This window comes from Ursus arctos, unplaced genomic scaffold (genome assembly GCF_023065955.2).
Source record: "Ursus arctos isolate Adak ecotype North America unplaced genomic scaffold, UrsArc2.0 scaffold_22, whole genome shotgun sequence".
NCBI lineage: Eukaryota > Metazoa > Chordata > Mammalia > Carnivora > Ursidae > Ursus > Ursus arctos.
In genome coordinates this window covers 7,033,371-7,056,750 of record NW_026622897.1, presented here as the reverse complement: position 1 = coordinate 7,056,750, position 23,380 = coordinate 7,033,371, and the positions used below count along the sequence as shown (strand labels likewise).

The window sequence follows — 23,380 nt, the reverse complement described above, 5'->3', positions numbered from 1 at the left end:
TACATATGCTGTAAAAACAAAATATATTTATACAATCGTTCTTTGTTTTAGGTAATCAGTTATCTTTTAGAGAAGTTAAGATAAGGAAAAAAAGATTTTTACATTTACCTTCATGTATACCAGAGGTCTTCATTTCTTTGTGCAGATCTAAGTATGAGATAGTATATTTCTTTCTTACGTCAATGAAGATATTTACCTAAAATTGTATAAGAAAAACCTTACATCATCCAAGAGACTGCCAAGGTCCATAGAAGACAAGAATTGATATCAAACTTTCTCCTTTTCAATGTGTGCCTACGTCAAAAGGCAGACTGAGTAGTTGACCATTGTTCCTCTTTGGAAGGACCCTTTTGTATGGTCATAGTTGTCTATGTAGTCAAAATATCTGTATTCAAGTCTTTCTATAAAATTCAAACTTTAAGACTCTTTTGTTCAACATGTCATTACTGCCATTAACTTATATAAAAATTATTCAAAACATGTATTTTAACTGTACTGCTTAGATCTCCGTTTGTGTCCTATTTCCATGTTGGTACCAAATTCCATTAAAATGGCCTATGTACTAAACTAAAAGTCAGTTAAACAGGAAGAGGTATTTTAAAGTCCTGAAAGCCCTGAGATCTACTGTTAGACATTTGCAACTGAGATATTTCAACATTATTTCCAAATTTATAACACTTGTTTTTTGAACTGCCACTAGAAAATACTCCACTATGAGAAGAAAGCAGTGGCATCTCTAAAGGAGACCCGGGGGTCCACCATCGTCAGCCCCCGTGGCCCTCAATTCCCTGGCAGGCGGCAGATTCACTTCTTTGGAATATATTTGAGATAGAAAATAGCTCCTTACAGGCCTTATTTGTTATGGTGCAGTGTTTGCAAATATATAATTCACATTCTTTTGCATTTATCTGGGGGGTATTTTGGTTTATTTTCCTGTTGTTTTTGTATGTCTCCATATAAGTCATCAGTCTTACTTCAAAAGTAATAATATATATCAGAAAAGGTATGTGTGTATTTTTAAATATCCATGTCCTGAATTAATGGTCCAATAAGCTGTCCAGATTTAAGTGAATTTTTATTTCTTTGTTTCCATGTTTGGGGATCTGTGTCAGAGAGGCCAAGTCTCACCTCCTGAGCCCAGTCTCCAGTCCTATCCAGTCACAACTTCTAATGATGTCCAGCCCAGGCTGCGGTCAGAGAATACCACCCACTGGGTGGCACATCACCAGTAAACAGTTACTTCCCACAGTCCAGGAAACCAGCCAAGTGTGACATGAGGGTGCCAGCTCGGCTCTGGAGACAGTCCTTCCCTGGGTTGCCCCCAGCCGCCTTCTCACTGTGTCCTCCCAGGGCAGAGCCGGCCGAGGAAGCAAGTTCTCTCGTGATCTGTGTGAGGGCGCCGTTCCCATTCACGAGGGCTCCACACTCAGCACCTCATCTACTTCCAATCACCCCCCGAAGGCCCGACCTCCCTCCCAATACCCTCACATCCGCAACAACAAAAAGTGGCGGCAAACCTCCCAGGTCAGAGCTCAGGAGGCCAGTTACTTGTTTCTGTAGAGAAGATGAGCAGTATCTTAACACCATCCGGAAACCTGGTGCGGCCTACTCAAATGACAGGGCTATATATCCGCTTAGCGCAGTGCACAGGGAAACTTCCTGCTGGTTCCTTCCATCCCACCTTGGGAGGGGATACACCTCCCTACCATCGCAAAATGCTTTTTGGTGAAGGCACTTCTGTTTCATATCAGTTTTCATTTCCTACTGGGGAATGTTCTCAAATGTGGGACAAGCTACAGATTGTGGCGATGAGGATGGGGAGTAAATGCTCAGCTTTGTCCGTCCCCTCCCGCTCTCCAAGTTGGCCTTCAGCGTTCAGGAGACTTATCACATCTCAGCCTTAGGTCCCGGATGTTCATTCTGGGGCTGCGTTGGTTGACACGCAGTGGGAGAGGAATGGCAGTCTCTGTGTAGGAAAAGGGAGAAGAAAGTGGTGTCTGTTCCTGAACGAGAAGAGGATGGGGGTTTGTCTGTAGGGCTGTCTGGAGAGGGGGCGGCTCTAAACGAATGGCCTAAGATTATCAGCTGCCTGGACACTGGCTCTTTTCTTTTCTGAAGGTCCTGAATATCACCAGCCCAGGGCTCTGCAGTCTGGCTCACTGTGACTCCGTTATTTCCCGACAGGCTTTTCTTCCTGATTTTATCCTGGGTCAAAAATACAAGGCACAGACCATACTGGCCCTTAGCGACTTGGGTGCAAGTCACCATCACTATCCCCTGCCTCCACGGGTCGTTGTCAATAAATACGTGTATATACCCTCTCAATAAACAAACTTGATTTGTATTTTCAACTTCAAAAAATTCATTTTCAAGAGCAGGACTCGGTCAACCATGCAGAAAGCCCCAGCTGACACTGATGCAAATGCAGAAAGGAGGAGAATTAGGATTGGAGTGAAGCAGTTTTTCTGGAGCCAGAATACAGGGGTTGCACACATGTGTATGAGTGAAGGACACAGTGTATGGGAAGAGCCCAGAGTAAGTTCTGAAGATTTGCAGCCATGGGTGATTGAAAGACAAGAAAGTGTCTCGCTAGACCCGGTTTACTGCCATTTACTGGGGAATTGGTCGGTGACACAGAAAAGAGTGTCATGGTGTTAGAGGACATGGAGGAAGCCAGCCTCTGCTGAGTCTGTAGCCCCCCACTCATGCAGTCTCTGCCCCCATCAACCGTTCCTCCAGTTCTCCCTCCATGTCTGGCCCCGAGTGGATGGCAATGCCAGTTCCACCCACAAGAGTTCAGAATGGGCAGCTGTCCTCCAGAATAACCACGAAAGGGAACCCAAAGGCTGGAGCTCTGATACTGAGGTCAGGCATAGACCTGTCGTTCCTGTCTCTAGCAACCCGTACCTCTTCCCTTCTCATTTTCCAGCTTTCTGGGCCACATAAGAGGTTGTTCACCTGTAAACGTCATAGATTTGAATAGAGCATTTACCTTGAGCTTTGGGAGGAGCTCAGTCCCCAGCTCACAGCTGCAGGAAACAGCTCTGCTTGTGGACGGCCCGCGGGCTCTCTCTACCCGCAGTGGTGTTCCCCGTGGGAACTGAGAGAGGGGATCTCATCGTTTATCTCCAGTTCCTGTCGTCACAGCCACTGTGTCCTATCCTCTCACCAACAACTGCTGCTTGTCCCTACACTAAGGCCTGTTGTCCTTGGGCTGCAGCCGCCTGACCTGCCATTGCTCCTGGACTTACCATGAGGAGATGCCGTGTCACCTGTGTCACGTAAGCTCCACCGACTCCGTAGTGATCACGTCTGCCACCATCTCCTCAGCAGCAGCCACCTGCCACCTGCCTTTGGTGGGCCTGTCACCAGGCTGCACTGTCACCTCTGCGGCCTCTGCTGTCCTTGCTTGTTTTTCCCCCAAATAACAGAAAAGTAGAATGACCTCCGTTTCCCTCTTCTAAGGGGAAGATGAGGCTGTTCAAGTTTGAGGATGTTTCCTTACACCGGATGATTACATTTCTGCATAGGGAATGGATTATTTATTACAAGTAAATTACGTACTGGAAACTCTTAGATCACAAATGTGGCAACTTGGAATAATAATTCTGATGAGAATGCTCTGTACTGCAAAGGCACATTATCCATTAGGTTCTTCTGAAGCGTGGGCTCTTTTCAGCTAACAAGATTGAAGCAGCCTGCCCTGAGGCAGAGCTGGTAAGTGACGTTTCTTCACTGAACCCCTCGAGGAGGGGACAGAGGCTGAGTAATGCCCCAAGGCCCGGGCTTTGATCAACGCTACAATTAATATTCTTTTCCTTTACATTTTAAAGACTTACTCAATGAAGAATAATTTCTAGAGGTCAGCTGGGGAGAAAAAAGGAAAGAAAAGAAACAAGAAATAAGAAAAACTGATCGGAAGCCCTTCATGCTGAGGCAAGATTGTCAATGGATATGTCTCAAAACAAGTAGGGGCGCTGCTGCTTCTCTGGGCAGCCTCCTCCATATCAGCATATAAAAGTCCTGTGCTTAGAGCTGGTTGCTTTCACATAAAAGAAATCCTCCAGTCTCTGGTCTAAAGGGTGTATTATAAGCCCGCCTCTCAGAATTCTGGGAGAGCCCACTAATTATTATTAAGACTTTAATTTGAGGCCCCCCCAACATGCCTTTTCCAGTATGTGGTGGCTCACCCCCACTTCCAGTTATGCCTAATGTTCCAGAGTTCAAGGCCTGTCTGGTTCCGTTTCTGCAGAGTGGATTGCACTCCAGTCTCCTGCAGAAGTGAGGGAGGAGTCCTAGGGCAGGGGAACAGATACGAGTATACCACCTGCCCCTTTCTTCCAGCTCTCCTGTTTTCAGCCCAATGCGACACCCCTGCCTTCAAATATTGCTGAAGACTGCATGCCTGAATCTTTCTGGAACTCAAGGACAGAAACTCTTTCACTTCTCGTTACCTTCTCCCTGTAGGCATTTACATGATTTTAGTGCATTTTCAGGAGAAAAGACATAAGTCTTTTCTTTGGTTCAGTCTGTCATATTTAAACAAAACCCCTCTTTTTTTCTCTGTACTTCACTTTTTAAAATTTCATCTTTAGGCCATTAAATATTTATTTTGTTGTGTGAAGGGAGATGAGGCTATAAGTTGAATCTCAGTCTGTATCGGGAGCCGGCCAAAGATGCATCATTTATTGAACATCCCTTCATTCTCTTGTTTGTCACACGCAAGGGAGTTGAGTGTACTTTGCCTCCAGAAATCAGAAATGGTATCATAAAATGTATAACATTCTCTCTCATTTTCTGAAGTGGCGAGGCAAGTAGGGTCATGTGGAAGGAAATTATGGAAGCACAGGAGATGATGCATGGGACCCATGGTGGGGTGACCATGGATGCAGAGTGAAAAATAAGGCTGATCAGAAGACCTTGTGCTAAATATTAAAGGGCATTTGATGCTGTATTAAAAAGTTGGCCTTAATGTATAGGACCAATGCAATAAGGTAAGGGTCACATTTTAAGAGATACACGCAAACCACCTTTGTAGAACCTGAGTAAGTGGCCTTATGGTGGTTTCCTTTCCAGTTATATTTGATAAGTAATTTCTTCAGCTTTTACTCTCCCAAGACACTTCTTTATGATTCTATCAGTGTCTCATCCTTCTGTGGTTTTTACTTCTTTTTGCATCCGAGTGTGACACTGAAGCATTACTCATCTCCAATGAGCCTGAATGACTGGGGAACTGCACAGATGCACAAAGATGACCCGAGAGGGCTCAGCAGAAAGCAAATGCAGGGGACACAGGACAACTGGCCAAGCTTCGAATGTACTCCTGCCCCCCCCCCCCCACATATGGATCAGCAGAGTGTGGAAGCCTCGAAGGCTTGGGCTGTTTGACTACAAACTCTGCCCAGTTCACTGGCTGACTGCTCAGCTATGCAGATCTAAAAGTAAACCCTAGGAAATTAGGCTGAAAGAAATAAAAATTACAATTAAAATCTCAGCAGACATGTCAACAGCTGCATACTGTGGGGAAGATAAATTCTGCAGTACTAAAAAAAATTCGTCAAAATTCATAGTTGCTACATAACATTAGCTAAAGTGTCCAGTTTTCTACAAAAAAAAAATTATGACTTGTGCAAGGAAAGAGGAAAGTGTGACTCACACTTGAGAGAGAAAAATGGTTGATAGAAACTGACTTTCAGTGAGCCCAGATGTTGGCTTTATCAGAAAAGATTTCAAAGCAACTATAACAAATGCATTCCAATAATTAAAGGAAATATTATGACAACAGTTCAGCAACTCAAGGATATCAAGAGAGAAATAGAAACACCACACACACACACACACACACACACACACACACACCCATTCTAGAGTTGAAAAAAACCACACTGACATTTTCAAAAACTCACTAGCTGGGCTCAACATCCGATTTGGAGATGGCAGAAGGAAGTATCAGGAGCTCGAAAGAGAGCAATAGAAATTATTCCGCCTGAAGAACAGAGTGAAAAACAGATTGAAGGAAAATAAAAAGAGCCTCAAAGACCTATGAGACAACATCAAACATATGATAGGAATCCCAGAAAAAGATGAGAGACAGAATGGGGCAGAAAAACATATTTAAAGAAATAATGGCCAAAAACTTCTCAAAGTTGATGAAAAACATAAATCTGCAGATCCAAGAAGCTCAACTAATCGGAAGTAGGATAAACAGAAAGATGTCTATCCCTAGGCAAGGAGGAACTCTTGAGGAAGTAAAAATTATAGAAGCTTTTCTCTTTGTCTCTGTCTCGGTGTGGACAACTTTGTGACACTTTAGATTCAAAGACTCAAACAGGTTGAGAGGATAAGGATGGGAAGAGATACGTAATGCAAACTGTACAGTAGCTGGACTGGATATATCAGCCAAAATATGCCTTAGGGAAAATATTTCTCATGACCTTGGGTTGATAAGTCAATCATGATGTAATCATTGAACAGCCCCAAAATACGTGCAGCAAAAACTGGCAGAATTGAAGGGAGAAACAGACAGTTCAGCAGTTGCCGTTGGAGATTTCAGTGTTGCTCTCATAGTAATTGATAGAACAGCTAGACAGAAGATCAGTGAAGGTACAGAAGATGTAAACAGAGCAAGCACCCAACTTGATCGTATTGATATGTAGAGAACACTCTACAGATGTTGACTTAGAATAAAATTTAGAAACTGTGCTGTATTTCACCCAAAGGGTAAACCCAGCCCTAATAACCCACTCGAGACAAACCAACTAAGCAGAAAGGAAGGGATTAGAGCAAAGTCAGGACTTGCAAGGGCCAGAGTCATAGAGATTAACTGGAGAGGCAGTGCTGAACATTAATGCCTAAAGATCAGGAGCAGTATCCTCACAGGTCAGGGAGGCAAACGCTTTTTCTGCTTAGAAAGAGAAGCAAAGCTGGGCCAACAGAATCTGGGGGTGGTAGCGGTGGGGTGAAGGAAAATCAGGTGAGCCTCAAGCTGCAGCTGACAAGCCCAGGGCTGATCCCCGAGAACAGACACAAAAGCAAGTTCCAGAAGGAACCAAAAATCCTTCCTGAGATTCCACCAGAGATCATTTGTTCCAAAGTAACATTGGGCCAAAAAACAGAAAAAGCAACATTGAGCCAGAAATCTGAGGAGCTCAGTCCAGCCTCTGCCCTATCTGGCCAGACAGTGTGGAGGCCAGGAAACAGCACTGGACCTCAGCAAACTCCGCAGGGCCAAGCCAACCGGCCTGGATCTCAGTGAGATTGGATAAAAAACATCTATGTAAACCTATCCCTTTTTCTGCTCTTCTATTTGCTTTCTTTTCCTTCAGCCTTTTGTTTTGTTTTCATTTTTAATTCCAACCAAGTCCCAGCTGAACCAAGAGGAAAACTGATTTCCCACACATCAATCAGGCTAAATGGTGGAAACACGCTAGAGGCGCACAAGGTGGCCGCTGTGGCCGTGGCCGTGGCCGTGGCCATGCCCGTAGAGCCAGGGATTCTGTGGCTGAGAGCAAAGCGAGGAAGTGGAATGGGGAGGGGTCCTGGGCGGCAGGGCACACTCCTACCTTCCTTCTTAGGGACTTTTACCTTTCCTTTGTGCTTTCCCTGGAAGTCTGTGCCTGCACCGTGGCCTTGGGCATGAGGCCTGTGACTTCCCATTGTCGGGGCAGGAGAAACAAAGGATGGCCTCTATGGAATTGTGGAATGTTTATTATTCTAAAGAAAAGCATCTGTCTTCTCTCACAGGAAATCCTGTCGTCATATCTGAGAATGGCCCCCGAAATAAATAGTCTTTGGTGCCTTTATTTAGTTTCAACTTCATTGCAATATGATTGCCGTATCACATTTGTGTAAGGTTGAAGTGTACACCATGATAATTTGAAACATGTATAATATTGCAAAATGATCGCCACAATAGGGCTCGTCCCTCTCGTTCAACCGCAGGGTGTCTGGAAGCACAGGAAGGCAGGTGACCTGTGTGTGGGCACCCATCCAGGCGCAGTGGCTGAGTTCAAAAGCAGCGCCCACAATTGCTCAGGCTGTTAACACGGTCTCATTACCAAACCCTCTCACGTGATCCCAGTCCCAGTTCCGGCCCTGCCCTTTCCTCCTCCTCCTCCTCCCCAGGGAGCGAGGTCTTGGACGCTGCAGCCTTGAGGAGAACATCAGGACTCAGCCCCAGAGATGAGCCATGGAACTCGTGGACAAATATCGCTGTGACCTCCTGGGATGTTTAAGAGCTTGGAGGAAGCCAGATAAATTTCTCACTTACGGAGATTGCCTGGATGCTCTAAGGGGACACACAGCCACTTGCACAACTCTCAAATTGCCAGAGTTTAAGGGACATTTTAGAAGTCTAGTCCTAGCTTTAGAAAAAAAATACATTTTCTTTCTTTGCATTAAGATTTTATGTCTTCCCTTAATCTCTTCTGTAGAATCTAAGCAAGTAAAGTATAACATTAGCAATAATTTATTATTATTTTCTGTGACTTATATGTAAATATTTACATTCCTACTTCCTGTCTTTCTCTTTGTTACTTTTCATTTCTGTGCTCACATTTCAGAATAGCTTTCCAAAGTGAATTCAGGAAGTGAATGCAAGCTTTATTTGTCTTCCTATTTCCATTGTTCTCCTTTGCAGTCTAGTTTGTAATGTAGATTTACGCACCCAAATCAAGAGGAAACACACTTACAAATATATATGTAAGAGATATGGGATAATCTCTGAGCTGATGTTATCATTGTTTTATAAACCCACATTTAAAGATTGTAAAGATGCAGTTTTGGGATTAGAGTCTCACTGAGAAAATTGTTCCTATTCCTAAAAAGGGCAGAACTGGAGGATTTTGTGATTAAAACGCAAAAAGAAATTTTGGCAAAAGAACTTCCTGAGCCCGGTAGTACAGAAGTTTAATGCTCCAAAGACCAAAGGACACGATGAAAGCTTCATCTCCAGAAGACCAGCGCTGGCGTAGGACTTCTGCAGGCACTTATACCTTGTGAAATCAGGTCCCTTTTTGCTTTCAGGTTCTATAATTTTGTAACCCTGTCACCAACTCTGTGTCCTGGACTGTTAGCTTACATTTTACTAAATATGTTTACTAAACATGTTATGTTTAGTAACTAAATATGTTACTGAACATATTTACATTTGCTAAATAGGACTTCCTTTAAATAATAGAAAAATCGTATTTTAGTGAAATCTAAAATAATTCATTACCAAATTAAAGAAAGGAGGAGATGTCTCTACCAAAGATAAATGTAGCCGATCTTAATATTTTACTACTGTGCAAAGCCATCTTGCCTGAGGGAAAGTTGTAACATCTTTCTCTCTTTACAAATAGTGGAGGCTTACCAATTACATGTGAACCTTGCAAATTTTATCAAATGTATGTTTACTAAACAAATGGATTGTTGTTTTGGACAAGCAGAGAGAGACTTGTAAGCCCCAGACTTGATAAACGGCAGCAGCCCACGGAACGGCTGAAGACCAGCCTGACAGGAACTGGCACCGATAACAAACAGAACAATGAAGGTCCCCTATCTCAGAGCTCCCAGAAGAATGGCTTGGCTCCTAGCCAGGTGTATAATCAGTCTATTTTAGGGTTTATCACACAAACCAATGGAGTTTTTCAAGTAATAGTAAATTAGGTGTGGCTCTTTCTTTATTTTTTTAAAAAGAGGATTTCCTGACAATCTGCCTAGAAGTTACGATACTATCTTTGTATATTTTCATAAAATGGTACATTATGCACCTATGATAAGAAACAATGGGTCTTTGGTATCAGCTTTTTGATTCTGGGTGTTTGGGGAATTTTATTCTCAGTGGTGCTTTTGACTTCGTTAGTCTCTGTCAAGGTTGGATTTACCTTAGTCCCAGTCCCTTAAAGTGGGTGTTTTGTGATGCCCCATCGCAACCGTCACAATAAAGCAGAGCCACGGGGCCTCTATGGCGGGTTGGCCTCCGCTCGAAGAGGAGTGCAGAGCAGAGGGAGCACTGCTACCCACACATCAGTGTCTAACCGGAGTCTTTGAAACCAAATATCTGTATTTATTAGCACATTACAATAATTGCTGCCTAATTAATTTCTCTTGTCCAATATATCCAAGCTAAAATTTTAATCATTTGTTGTGGGGAGAAAATAGTCCTCAATCTCAAATCACTTAAAATTCTATTGATTATTGAAGCTGCCATAAGCTGAGAATTTCTTTTTTAATATCAGTGATAAAATTCATTTTTACTAGTTGGAGATACTATAAGTCCACTGAAAAATTTACAAAACAGGGATGCCCAGGTGGCTCAGTTGGTTAAGTGTCTGCCTCCAGCTCAGGTCATGATCCCAGAGTCATGGGATCGAGTCCCATGTCAGGCTCCTTTGCTCAGTAGGGAGCCTGCTTCTCCCTCTGTGTGCTGCTCCCCCTGCTTGTTCAGTCTCTCTCTCTCTCTGACAAATAAATCAATAAAATCTTTAAAAAGAATTTACAAAAAAAATTAAGACATGACTTACTCTTGTATGTATTTGGTACAAAATTTAAGGTTATATTAAAGTAATTGCTCAAACTTTGTCTAGTTGGTTAGTTTATTTAAGTAGGCTCTACACCCAACGTGGGGCTTGAACTCAGGGCTCTGAGATCAAGAGCTGTATGCTCCCCGACTGAGCCAGCCAGATGCGCCATTAATTGCTCAAACTGTAAATAATGCTCAGAATGTTTAAAAATCCAACTCCCTAACAAAACTCTCAGCAAAATACAAATAGAAAGGAACTCCCTCAATCTCATAAAGGACAACCTACAGCTAACATCATACTTAATAGTGAAGACTGAATGCTTTTCCCCTAACATTGGGAATGAGGCAAGGATACCTGTTCTGACTACTTCTATTTAAGATGGTACTGGAGATCTGTGCACAAGCAGGCAGAGCAGCAGCAGAGGGAGAGCGAGAAGCAGGCTCCCCGCCGAGCAGAGAGCCCGATGCGGGGCTCGATCCCAAGACCCCACTTGTGCTCTCTCTCTCTCTCTCTCTGTCAGATAAATAAATAAAATCTTTTTTTTTTTTAAATAAAAAGACTGACAGTATCAAGTGTTGGTGAGAATAGAAAGCTACTGGAATTCTCACATGCTGCTGATGGAAATGTGAAGGAGTTCCACCACTGTGAAAACCTGTTGGGCAGTTTCTTCATTAGTTGTGTGTATAATTTGACCCAAACATTCCACTCCTGGGCATTTACTCAAGAGAAATGAAAGTACATTGTACACAAAGATTTCTGTACAAATGTTCATGGCAGCTTTATCTATAATAGCCCCCAAACTGGAAACAACTCAAATGTCCATCAGCAATTGAATGGGTAAACAAATTGTGATATGTTCATACAGGAAATACTATTCAACCTTGTAAAGGAAACTATTCGTACACGTTACAGCATGAATGAATCTCAAAGTAATTATTCTAAGGTGAAAAAGCATGGCCAAAAGAAAAGTATATGCTGAATTAGTTCATTTATATAAAATTCTAGGAAATGCAAACTAATATAGAGCAACAAAATCTTCAGTGGTTTCCCGAACCTCAGTTGGGGGAAGGGAGGAATGGATTATAAAAAGGCACAAAGAAACATTTTGGGTTGATAGTATTAACATTCCTTATCCACATTGTGGTGATGTTTCATGAGAGAATGAATACATCAAAACTCATCACATTTTATACCTTAAATGTATGCAATCTATCATATGGAAATTATAGCTCAATAAAGCAAAAAACATCATAATGCTTTGTTGAACACTGTTCTTCCTATTCTTCCCAGTTGGCTTATGAATTATGTAATGTTAGCAATCCAAGTTTGCATAACTTCACCCAACATTTCAAAACTTTACACCTCCAATATTTAAATGATAGTTACGTTGTTAAGTTAAAATTATATTTAAGGTATCAAAATGTGGTTTAATAATATTTTGTCATTAAAAGTTACTTCAGAAAATGTGGAAAATGTTTTTAAACTATTAAGCATATTTCTTACCACTTAGGGGTAATGGCTGCTATTTTTGTTTTCAGACTTTTTCATGCATATATAAACATAATAATTTTTTAATTGGGATTATATTGCATGTCTTGTTCTGTAGCTTGGTGGTAGCATTACATTACAAGTATTTTTACATGTAATTGTCAAAATGCAATTTTTTCTGTTGTGTAATAAATATTACATTGTAGTGGATATGCATGCCATAATTTCTTTAACTTTCCTTGTTTGGGGACACTTAGGTTATCCTCAAGTTTGCACTAATATATATAATTCTGTGTTAAACATCTCTATATGTGTGTGTGTTAAACCGTTTCCTTATTTTTTAGTATAAACTCTTAGAAATGGATTAATGACCAAAGAGTAAGAATGTATTGAGGACTCCTGACATGGTATCAAACTGTTTATCAGCAACATTGTATCAATTTACATCTCCATTAGAAATATATAAAAGTATATGAGAGAGTTTATCTTACTATACTCTCCAAAGTGTTGAACCTTACAGAGCTTTTACATTTTAACATCATTTTTTCCCTCATTGTTAAGGAAACAAGGAAATTTCTTGAAGGAAATTATTATTTTGATATGACATCCTTCTTAAAAGATATGGGTCAGCTTTTCAAAAAAGTAAAAACCAACACATCACTTTTATGAGACGAGTAGTGTCATTAATATTCAATAACATTGCATTACAATTCTTGTCTATCTCACAATTTTTCTTTTGCTAATATACAAATTACCTGCTATAAATAGCCTCTGATTCTGATACATGAACACATAAAAATTTTGTAAGATTTTTTTTTTTAAGTAAACTCCACACCGAGCATGGAGCCCAGCGTGGGGCTCAAACTCACGACCCTGACATCTAGACCTGAGCTGACATTAAGAGTCGGAGATTCAATCGACTGAGCCACCCAGGCGCCCCTATAAGATTTTTAAGGCACAGTTTGTGAAATGATGAATTTCTTTTCTTTTTCATGTAATGTGTTTGGCATATTTCTTTTTCACTTAATTATAGGTCTCCATAGAAATTGTCACCTGGTAAGAAGTGACAATTGCTTAGCTACAAATATCAAGTATAATTTTATAGACTATGAATAGTTAAAACTGTGAAGAGTCATTCTAGGATCTACAGCCTGTTTAGATCCCTGCTGTAAATAGATTTTTATTTTTTTTAAATATTTTATTTATTTATTCGACAGAGAGAGAGCGCGCACAAGCAGGGAGAGCTGCAGGCAGAGGGAGAAGCAACCTCCCTGCTGAGCAAGGCACCCAATGCGGGACTTGATGCCAGGACCCCGGGATCACGACTCAAGCCAAAGGCAGATGCTTCACCAACTGAGCCACCCAGGTGCCCTGTAAATAGATTTTTAGATACATCCATTTTTAGATAAGTCTAAAAAATAGATTCCCTGTTTTTTAATTGTGTTTGATCAGGGACCAAGCTAAGACACAGATCAGGTGCTAGGGTCTTACATATTCGTTGAGTTCTACAGAATGCTGAGTCTTCTGGTCTTTCTTTGATGATTCTGACTTTACCCAAATGATCGATGTGCTCCTGCTGGTCTAGCACCAATGAATGGTCTAGCCTCAGACAGTCTGTGATGCATTATGTCCTTTGTACCTCAAGGTAATTCGGGCAGCGCCAACATCCAGAGGTCAGTGTTAGATCAGCTTTCAGTGGGGGTATTCAAGAAGAGAAATGGTAAAGAAGCAGACAAAAAGTTGTACTGTTTGAAGCCAAAGAGTGGATAACGATGCTGTGAATGAGGTCTACAGGAGCCTCATCAGAGGCTGTGATTTAAAGGTAAATAATGCATATTTGCTAGATATGGCAGGATGTTATAAAAATGTGTTGAGATGATGAGAAGTGGTACAGAAAGGCTAAGTGCAAGTTGTCTTATGCCTGGCGCCTTTCACAGTGCCTGGCTGGTTGCAGGTACTTCAGCAAAGTTTGCTGAGTGGGGAGGTGGTTGTTACCCTGGAGTCGAGAAAGCAGGTGGAGAGTAAAACAGCCATCAAGGATGGACACCTTGGACTGGGCTGTTACTGTCAGAACAGCCTGACGTGACTTTTGGTGTGAAGAGTGACATGATGACTGTAAAGATGAGCGTCTGAGTTTTCTCTGAAATTCAAGAAAGTCACACTTGAGGCTTTGTCAAGCCTCTTCATCAGCCTCTGTACTTTTCCTCGTGCAGACTTCCCAAGGAGACTGGGTGGACTGGGAAGAAGAACGATGCCTTCCGCATCAAAGGAAGCAGCTCTCAGAGGCTCCAGCCCTACGAGTTCATGAGAGCTCAAGGGACTGGATTGTCTGGGTCCAGGCTTTACTAAATGATGCGCCAGAGAAAGAAGGAACCGTAGACAGTCTGACCCAGTTACATTTGCATTCCCAGGAAAAATGAGTAACTGGTATAATGATCAAGCTCTTAAGGCTGCTTCTAAATTTGAAATTTCTCTGTGATGTTATTTCAACCTCTTATATGCTTTTCTTCTTTTGAAAGCTGTAAAATTCCTCAGAAACACTCAGAGTCATTTTCTGGCACAGAGAGGAAGAAGGCGGGAAGAAACAATGACACTGTTTTCAGGGCAGAAGGGAGAAGAAAGCTCAGCTGGGGAATGCGGGGCAATGCTAGAAGACAGCTAGGATCACACTTGGATCCGCTGGGAGAAAAGGATGAATAAAGGAGCTGGCCTGGCGAGGAGACGGGTCCGCAGGCGTCTGCCCTTGCAGGAGAACCTGGCCACCAAAGGCACTGCGTGTTTCCAGGCAGGAATGATGGGTGGAACTCTACAGTGGAGAAGAAAAAATCATTAGGTTTTTCCATCAGATACTAACATGTTCTTTAAGATCATGAAGTTTACTTTCCCAAAAGTATCTTTTTCAAATCCCACACCGATTTTACAACTTTCTCATGGTTCATGCCCTGCAACAGAGCAGTGCGTGAGCCCTGGCGATTTCCTGAGTGTAAATCCTGATCTCACGGATTACCGGTCACGTTCACATTTCGATTTGTTTCCTCACACATAAAACAAAAACAAGAACAAAAGGAGAAGAAGAAGAAGAGATACTACCTTCCAGCCACGTTTGTTGGAGGGATTCAATGACCGTGTACCTGTAAAGCTCTTAGCAGATCACCTGGCCTGGAGCAGGTGGTTGCTAAATGCTGTTGTTGCTGCTACTGACTCAGGTGTGCAAGTGTCTCAGTGTTAGGCATTGAGTACCCAGGGGCACGCTGGCTTTGTCGGTGAGAGGGTCGTCCAAACTCGGGGGGTGTGGTGGAGACTGCTCGATGTTTGTTGCATCAGACATCTCGTAGGTGACACTTGAGATGGTTCAGCTTCCTGTGTCTCCGACTTCGGCCTCTTGTTTGGGCCCAGCTGCTGCTGCGGTACCAGCTCTGCATGTCCTCTGACTGCATGCAGATGCCACGTGACAGTGACGCCCTCGCACCTGTGCCATTTGCCTGCTGACTCCCTGGCTGAGGTTTCCCTATTGTGGGAAGGGTCCTTAAAAGAATGGACATGACTTCTCTTTTTCTTTTCTTTGCTTTTCTTTTTAAGACTTTATTTGAGAGAAAGAGCACAAGCAGGGGGAGAGGCAAAGGGAGAGGGAGAAGCCGACTCCCTCCTGAGCATGGAGACCAATGCAGGGCTCAATCCCAGGACCCAGAGATCGTGACCTGAGCAGAAGTCAGACACCTAACGGACAAGCCACCCAGGCAACCTTAAGAATGGATATGCTTTTCTCTTTTTTTTATCCCTTTCGTGGCTTTGATGTGAACACGATGGCTGGAGCTGGGGCAGCCCTTTTGACCATGAAGTAGAAGCCATATGTTGAAAATGGCAGAGTGCAAAGACAGCAGGAGCTGGGGTCCCTGGTGAATGGGCAGGCACCACAGCAGCTCTAGACTGCCTATCCGGATATCATGTTGAGAAAGAAAAGTTTCTATCTTTTTAAAGGATGATTATGTGGGGTTTTCTGTCACTTTCTGCTAAACTGAATCCTAACTGTTCAAGTAGAAAATGGGCATTCTGTATGAATGAAATGAAGGGAAAGGAAGACAAAACAGCATCAGGTGTTATTTCAAATGCATTACATGTCAGTACTGGACCCAGGCGTCAGTGTTTTACCATTACCTTACATCATCTCTTCCAAATTTAGGGTATCTGAGCCAGATGTTCAGTGACCTGGTCACCTTTGAGATACAGAATACTGACATTCCAGACTAGCATAAAACAAACAAAATACTCCATTCAGAAAGCTGACCTGTCAGTACTTCTCATCTACTTTAACACTTGGTGTTAATTACAGTAGAATTTACTCTGGGTCGGGCTCTGTGCTAAGCTCTCCAATTAGAAAACCCAGGCAATCACACCCTGTGAAGGATAGGTTTGAGAGGGTCAGAACACGGGCCTGGGATTCCAGGTGGAAAGTTTACCAGCATCTTGGAGTTAGGGCGGAGGGGGTGGGCTGTAAGACTCTTTAAAAGATAATATTCACAGGACTTGATGACTGATGGAAAGAGGGGGCTGAATGGGTTCAGAATTATTCTCAGTTTTCTAGGATGGATGTCTGGCTAGGAGATGGTTTCACAATAAGATGGAACACACATGAAGGAGGAGAAGGGGAAGAAAGGGGGAAGGAGGAGGTTTAGTAGAGAAGGTAGAGAAGATGATGGGTTTAGTCCTGGGCATGTTAAATTTGAGATATCCCTGGGCACCAAGTAGAGATGTTGAGCAAGAAGTGAATAGATGAGCCTGGAGTTCAGGGGAGAAGACTTAGAGCACTTGTCAAATGATTTTGTAATTTTTTGTTTGTGACATTGTGCTTCCCAGTAGACTGAATTTCCTGGGGGAAGGATAGTCTTGCTAATCTTGTTTTCCCAGAACTTAGAACTGAGCCTACAACATAGTCAATGCTCCATGTTGGGTCAGTGATTGACAGTTAAATGAATGATTGAATTTCAGTCAGTCAAAAAGGGTACACGTTTTTGTCATCTCAAGTTAAAACCCCTGTATATGTTCCAATAGAAACATGTTTACAAACCTCGGTTGGCTGAGGGGTGTGATTGAGGGAGTCCATTTTGTTTTAATGAGCCTCTGCATTGAGCCACCCTTCAAAGTCATTGCCACAGAAAAAAGAGAAAACACCTTTCAAATTCCTAAGTAGTTTAGAGCATACCTTTGAACCAAAAAGTCCTTCACTAGCTGGGAAAGTCATTCTTTTATTTTATTTTTTCCCCTGAAGAACTTACCCTAGCATCTGGCACATGCACCTGGAAGCACCATGTCTCGCAGAGAGCTGAGAGTAGGTCAGAGCAGTGGATGGTCACCATCTCAGTGCATCAGGGCCACCCTGGTCACCCTCTTTTTGAGTCAGATCACAATGCTCAAAGAAGGAATTCTAAGAAAGGGAACAGAGGCACAGGCCGGTGATTTGCAAAGTACTCCCAAGATTGATAACTGGGCTAAATCAAGGACCCAAGTGGATTTGCAAAGGGCTTACGGTTTGCCCCCTTCCCTGCTTTCTTCACACATAGTTATCAGTAACAGCTAGGAATTTCCCAATAACAGCCAGTTCTGATTTAGACCATCTCTCCAACTTTTCCGTAATCATTACATAGACATATTATCTTAAGTAGGAAAGCATTCATACATTCAATTACTAACTTATTTTTTTCTTTTCTTTTCCTGGGGTGTCTAGAAGCTCTGCTGGCACAAGCCCACTGAAATCCTACTCACGACTCTGGGTGAGACTTCTAGAGGGCTCTGGTCCACGAGTGAGACCTGGCAGGCCACAGGCTGCCTGGCAGGGATGAGGATGGGCCACAGTTACTAACTCATTAACTCTCATGTTGTGTAAAGCAATTTATAGTGAAAGTTGCTTTTGAATTGTTTCAAGTAATGGCTGTTGTACCCAGTCGGGGATCTCCAGAGAAAACAGAACCAATAGATAAATAGATGAGAAGATTTATTGTAGGAATTGGCTCATGATTATGGCTCATGATTATGGAGGCCAAGAAGTCCCATGATCTGCTGTCTGCCAGCTGGAGAGCCAGGAAAGCCAGTGGTATAATTGAGTCTGAATTTGAAGGCCTGAGACTCAGGGTCCAGTGATATATCTCCCAGTCCAAGGTCAGAGGCCTGAACAAAAGGGCTGCTGGCATCATGCCTGGAGTCTGAAGGCCTGGGAAGCAGGAGCTCTGAAGTGCAAGAATGGGAGAAGATGGATGTTCCAACTCAAAAAGAAAGAGAATTAGCCCTTCCTTCACCTTTTTGTTCCATTTGGACATCCAAGAAATTGTTTGATACCCACCCATACTGGTGAAGGCAGATCTCTTCACTCAGTACACTGAACCAAATGTTAACCTCTTCCAGAAACACCTTCACAGACATACCCCCCAAATATTTTTTTTTAAGATTTTATTTATTTATTTGACAGAGATAGAGACAGCCAGCGAGAGAGGGAACACAGCAGGGGAGTGGGAGAGGAAGAAGCAGGCTTCCCAGCAGAGGAGCCCGATGTGGGACTCGATTCTGGAACGCCCGGATCACGCCCTGAGCCGAAGGCAGACGCTTAACTACCGCGCTACCCAGGCGCCCCCCCCCCCAAATATTTTTTTAACTGGCTATCTGGGTATCCCTTAAACCAGTCAAACTGACACATAAAATTAACCACCACAGATGTATTTCAGGAAATAAGCAGCAAAGTCAAAGTAAACAAGCCCACACAAGGACTTTGTCATCTTAATACAGTAACCACGCCTAGATATTATATACCATTAGTGTTGCCAAAAACAATTCAAAAAGTATCAGCGATTTTCTTTGCAGTTAATAAATGCGTCGTGTTGGTACTCAGACTTGAGCACAACAAATTGAGAGCAGCAGGTTGTAATTCACGTGAAATTTGGAGTCAGGAAGCCTAGATTTTTGTCTCACACTAACTTCTTGGGTAGTTTCATTCGCTCATTTCACAAATGTTTACTGAACACCATATAGTGCTCTGGACACTGTGGTAAGTGCTAAGGCACAAGAGAGAAGAGAATTTGACGCTGTATCTACACTTACAGACTTGCAGTCTAATAGAACAGACATCAATTTTAAAATCTATGAATTAACAATACAACAGCCATGAAGTACTACAAAGAAAAGTCACCTGGAGGTTGCGCCAGGGTGTCAGGGTGGTCAGTGCAGGCTGGACTGTGACTGAGACCTGAAGGATGATCAAGTGTCAACTAGATAAATGGGGCAGAGGGAACTGTATATGCAAAGTCCTAGTGACCCGGATGGGACAGCAGGCATATTCTGGGAATTATAGATGGTCAGAACGGCTTGAGCTTGGAAAATAAATGCAAACCAATGACCAATAATAGGAGGTCAACAAATGGGTCTGGGGGAAGAAATGGGAAGGAGATGTGAGATAATAATAATTACATTTCAACAAGTTAACTCTGGATTCAATATTGAGAGATAATTGTAGGGGCATGTGAGCTGACATGAGAAGACCAGTTACAAGGCTATCACTGGTCCAGAAGAGAGAACCATTGTGTGATCTGGCTGGGAGTGGTAGAGATATGAAAAATTAGACCGAAGCAAGAGGAGGTTAGAGCAATAGGATTAAGCAATAGGCTGGGTATGAAGGAGATGAAGGAGAGGGAAGTGTTAAGGAGGGCTCCTGCACTTCTGGTTGAGATCGGGAACAATGGAAGCACACCAGATTTGAGCAAGACAAGCTCTGCAGATCCTCATTTCTGCTTCTGCAAAGTAAGGGGCAGACTGTTCTTTTAAGTCCTATCCAGATTTAAGATTGTATGATTGTAGTCTAGAATTCAGTCATTTTTTGAAAATAAAGAGTGCCCCAACTCGAGTGGAAATCCTTATAGGTAAATGCTTTAGTTATCTATTGTTACATAAAAATACTACCCACACCTTAGTGACTTAAAATGACATTTATTATCTCATAATTTCTGTGGGTCAAGGAGGCAGGAGTGGCTGAGCTGGGTGGTTCTGGTGTAGGGATCTTTCAAGCGGTGGCATTCAGGTTCCTGGCAGGGGCTGCAGTCACCTGACGGCTTGCCTGGGGCTAGAAGATTCATGGGCTTCCACAGCGGCTCACTCACACAACTGTTAGAGGAAGGCCTCAGGTCCTACTGGCTCTCGGCTGGAGGCTTCCAGTTCTTACCACGCAGGCAGCTCCAGAGACTGTTTGAGTGTCCTGGTGACAGGGCGTCTGGCTTGCCCTGAAGCAAATGACCCCAGAGAGAGCCAATGAGGGGGAAGCTGCAGTGCCTTTAGGATCTTGTCTCAGAAGTCACGTACCATCAATTCCACTTCTCTGTTTGTTAGAAGCAAGTTGCTAAATCCAGCCCACATTCATGGAGGAGGGGACCTAGGTCCCACCTCTGCAGGGAGGAGTATCAGATACTCTGCGGCTGTATTTTAGAACCAACACAGGAGAGTGTAAGTCTTCTACGCTAGACACTTCACAGGGGGCTGGGCACCTTTCCTCTCAGTAAATAACAACTGTCCTGTGTATTCAACTAAATTAAAGTACAACTAAAGTGTTATAAACTAGAAAACAGCTGTCTAGAATACTCGGTGCTAAAGTTCTAAAGGGTGAATATTTATTCATTTATTCATTTATTTATTTATATCTCTGTCATGAGACAAGGACAGTCTAATAATGTACAAGGCTTATTGAGTCATAAACTCATGGATATTTGGGTCAGAAATTATGAAACACTATGAAGTGATTGTACACAAATACTTTCTGCATAGTTTGTAAGATACATAATAAATTCTAGAAATTACATGTTATATATTAGACTGAACTATTTTATGGGTGAATCAGAGTCAGAGTTGAAGAATTTTAGAGCTTGAAGAAGGTGTACAGATGGTCAGTCTAATCCAGCTCCCTATTTAATAGGTGAGAAAACTGGGAGTCGATACAAATTTTTAAAAAAATTCTTTCCTGGAGCTTTCACACAGTTAGTGGGAGGAAGCCACTTTTGATGGGGTGGCCATTTCCCAATAATGCTGGAGAGGGGAGTTAATGCTCTTTGAGATCTTCTAGTCCTGAAAATCCTTGACATCTTCAGACAGGCTCTTGAAAGGGCACAATACACGTCACATTCTCCTTTAACACTCTTTAGCAAGTAAGTTACAGAATAGTCCATCAGATCTTCCAAGGTCACTTAGCAACTTGTTTGTAGGAATCGGGAATAAAGCCAAGGTTGTGGACTCCCTCCTTCAGACTCTTTCCACTCTGTTGCTTACCTCTGAAATTTTCTTGCCTCTTATCACAAACTAAACTGGCTTTTCTATTCTATAAGCAGAGAGGATTAAGTAATAACTTTTACCTTGTCTTCATTGAAGATTAATATGCTCATATCTGTGAACACATTATGAAGTATGTACGTATGTAATCTGATATTTGGTAGGGAGAGAACAAAGGCAGGAGCAGATCTGCGGTTTCTTGAGCCTTCCTTTAGGTACGTTACCCATCAAAATTCTGTTGACTGTACTGAAATTTTATAGCTTATATCAGCAATTAAATTTGTATGGCCTACTAGGCATACAAAGCAGATGATAAGATAGTTTTATTTACTTTGTTTTTACTGAGGGCCGTTATATTGGTGAGCATACTGTGAATATGTACTTAAATAGGCAAGGTAGTAGGAATCGTATGGAATATTGCAGTTCACAATAGAAAATTCTCTTCTGCATTTCTTTCCATGTATAGGTGTTTAAAATAGTTGTGATTTCATCGAGCCTTACATCGAAAACCGGGGATGTACTGTATGGTGACTAACATAATATAATAAAAAATCATTATTAAAAAAATAATAAAAAAATAAAATAGTTGTGATTTTACATTTTTATAGCTTTTTAAATATAGTGAATAAATTTTTTTCATGGAAAAACATTTTAGTATATAATGCTTAGATTAACTTAATATCTAATATTTAATATTCAAATCCTTGAGTTGAACAAAACTATATTTTCCAAAGACACGGCTGGAAATAAAAGGCCTGTTTTAAGGATGTTACTTATGTTCATTTATTCAATGAAAATTTATTGGATGTCTCATTCACCATAGTTCTTATTTCCAGTTACTGAATGTACACTTGTTCCTAGGTTACCCATAGACACTTAAAATCAGCATCTCTGTAACTTGCCTAATTACCTTGACCTCTCCCTTCTACTTCTTTTACTTAATGGTACTTAATGGTACTCATTGGAAACCTGAAATCATTTTCACATCTCTTTTTCTCTTACTCCTCGAAGCCTATCTCCAAAATTTTTAAAAAGATTCTATTTCCTCCTTTTCATCTTCAAAACCTCCCATGGTCAGTTCTTCATCCTCTCTGGCCTGGACTTTTACAACAAAACTGTCTGAGGTGTCCCTAGTGATCTTACCGATCACTGTGTCATGGAACCACTCTCCCAAGTAATCCACGTGGCTGCCAGTTACTTTACTAACACAGAGGATCATGTTATTCCCCTTCTTACTACATTATATGGATTCCTACTTCCTTAAGGATGAAGGGGAAATTTTGATCTTCCCAAACATACCTCTACTTTCCTTTTCTGGTTATAAACATCCTTATCTCAACATCAACCCTATCTTGCTATGTAGTCTTCAAAGTTCATTGCCTTTCCCCTCTTCCCTCTTGGGGCACCTCTATTCACCCCTTCAACACCCCTTCCTCTGAGGGGCTTTCTCTTCTCTAGGCAAACTTAACCACCCTTCTTTTCTGTCTCACTTGACACTATGTGTCTATCTTTATTACAGCTCATATTGCACAACTGTTTGTTTGCCTTTCTCATTACTGAATCCAGAGGGCAGGAGCCTAGCCTTACTCAAACTAGCGAGTTTATTCTAGATGGAAAACCTTGCATTTACAAACCACACTTGCAAAAAGGAGTTTTCTTCAAGAAGGAATTTTGTATGTGCTAGTGAGACAAATGCTTTGTAACTATCATTGGAATTCCAGAATCCAGAATTAGTCAATTTTGTTATGGTGGAGTGCAATCGGATTGTAGCATAGAAGAGTTAGTAATAGATTTTAATAGGTTGCTTTTGGTCTTTTTTTTTTTTTTTTTTAAGATTTATGTATTTATTTGAGAGAGAGAGAGAAAGGCTCTCAGGACCCTGAGATCATGACCTGAGCTGAAATCAAGAGTTCAGTGAAACACCCAGGCGCCCTGTCCCTCTTTCTTATGCATATTAGGTAGTTGCTATGTAAATGTTTTTGGAACTACTGATAATATCATCAGATTGTTTTTCTGAAAAAATGTAGTTTCAGCAAATGTGTGAACTTTTCCCCTTGAAATCTGAAATGTTGGAATAAAACAGAGAAAGAAAA

The 23,380-nt window shown here is 42.0% G+C and overlaps 2 long non-coding RNA genes and 1 other non-coding gene across 12 annotated transcripts in view; 1 reads left to right on the top strand and 2 right to left on the bottom strand.

The window, feature by feature from the left end:
- The window catches only part of LOC113260083 (uncharacterized), a 66,031-nt gene extending 42,651 nt beyond the window's left edge, over positions 1-23,380 (top strand). For 6 of the 10 annotated variants that reach the window (XR_006410260.3, XR_008960961.1, XR_008960967.1 and 3 more), the window contains 2 exons: positions 1-9,579; positions 13,211-23,380. The exon at positions 1-9,579 is cut by the window's left edge. This is a non-coding gene — a long non-coding RNA (uncharacterized LOC113260083). The remainder of the gene's footprint in view (positions 9,580-13,210) is intronic. The other 4 variants (XR_008960966.1, XR_008960964.1, XR_008960965.1 and 1 more) reach the window with 4 other exon arrangements.
- Positions 1,057-23,380, bottom strand: part of LOC113260086 (uncharacterized) — a 26,121-nt gene continuing 3,797 nt past the window's right edge. The window contains exons 2-3 of the long non-coding RNA XR_003317806.4: positions 17,267-17,415; positions 1,057-14,799 (exon numbers count right to left, since the gene is read on the bottom strand). This is a non-coding gene — a long non-coding RNA (uncharacterized LOC113260086). The remainder of the gene's footprint in view (positions 14,800-17,266; positions 17,416-23,380) is intronic.
- LOC113260241 (small nucleolar RNA SNORA52) lies at positions 17,706-17,840 on the bottom strand. The gene has a single exon (XR_003317877.1). It is a non-coding gene; the product is annotated as a small nucleolar RNA SNORA52 (small nucleolar RNA).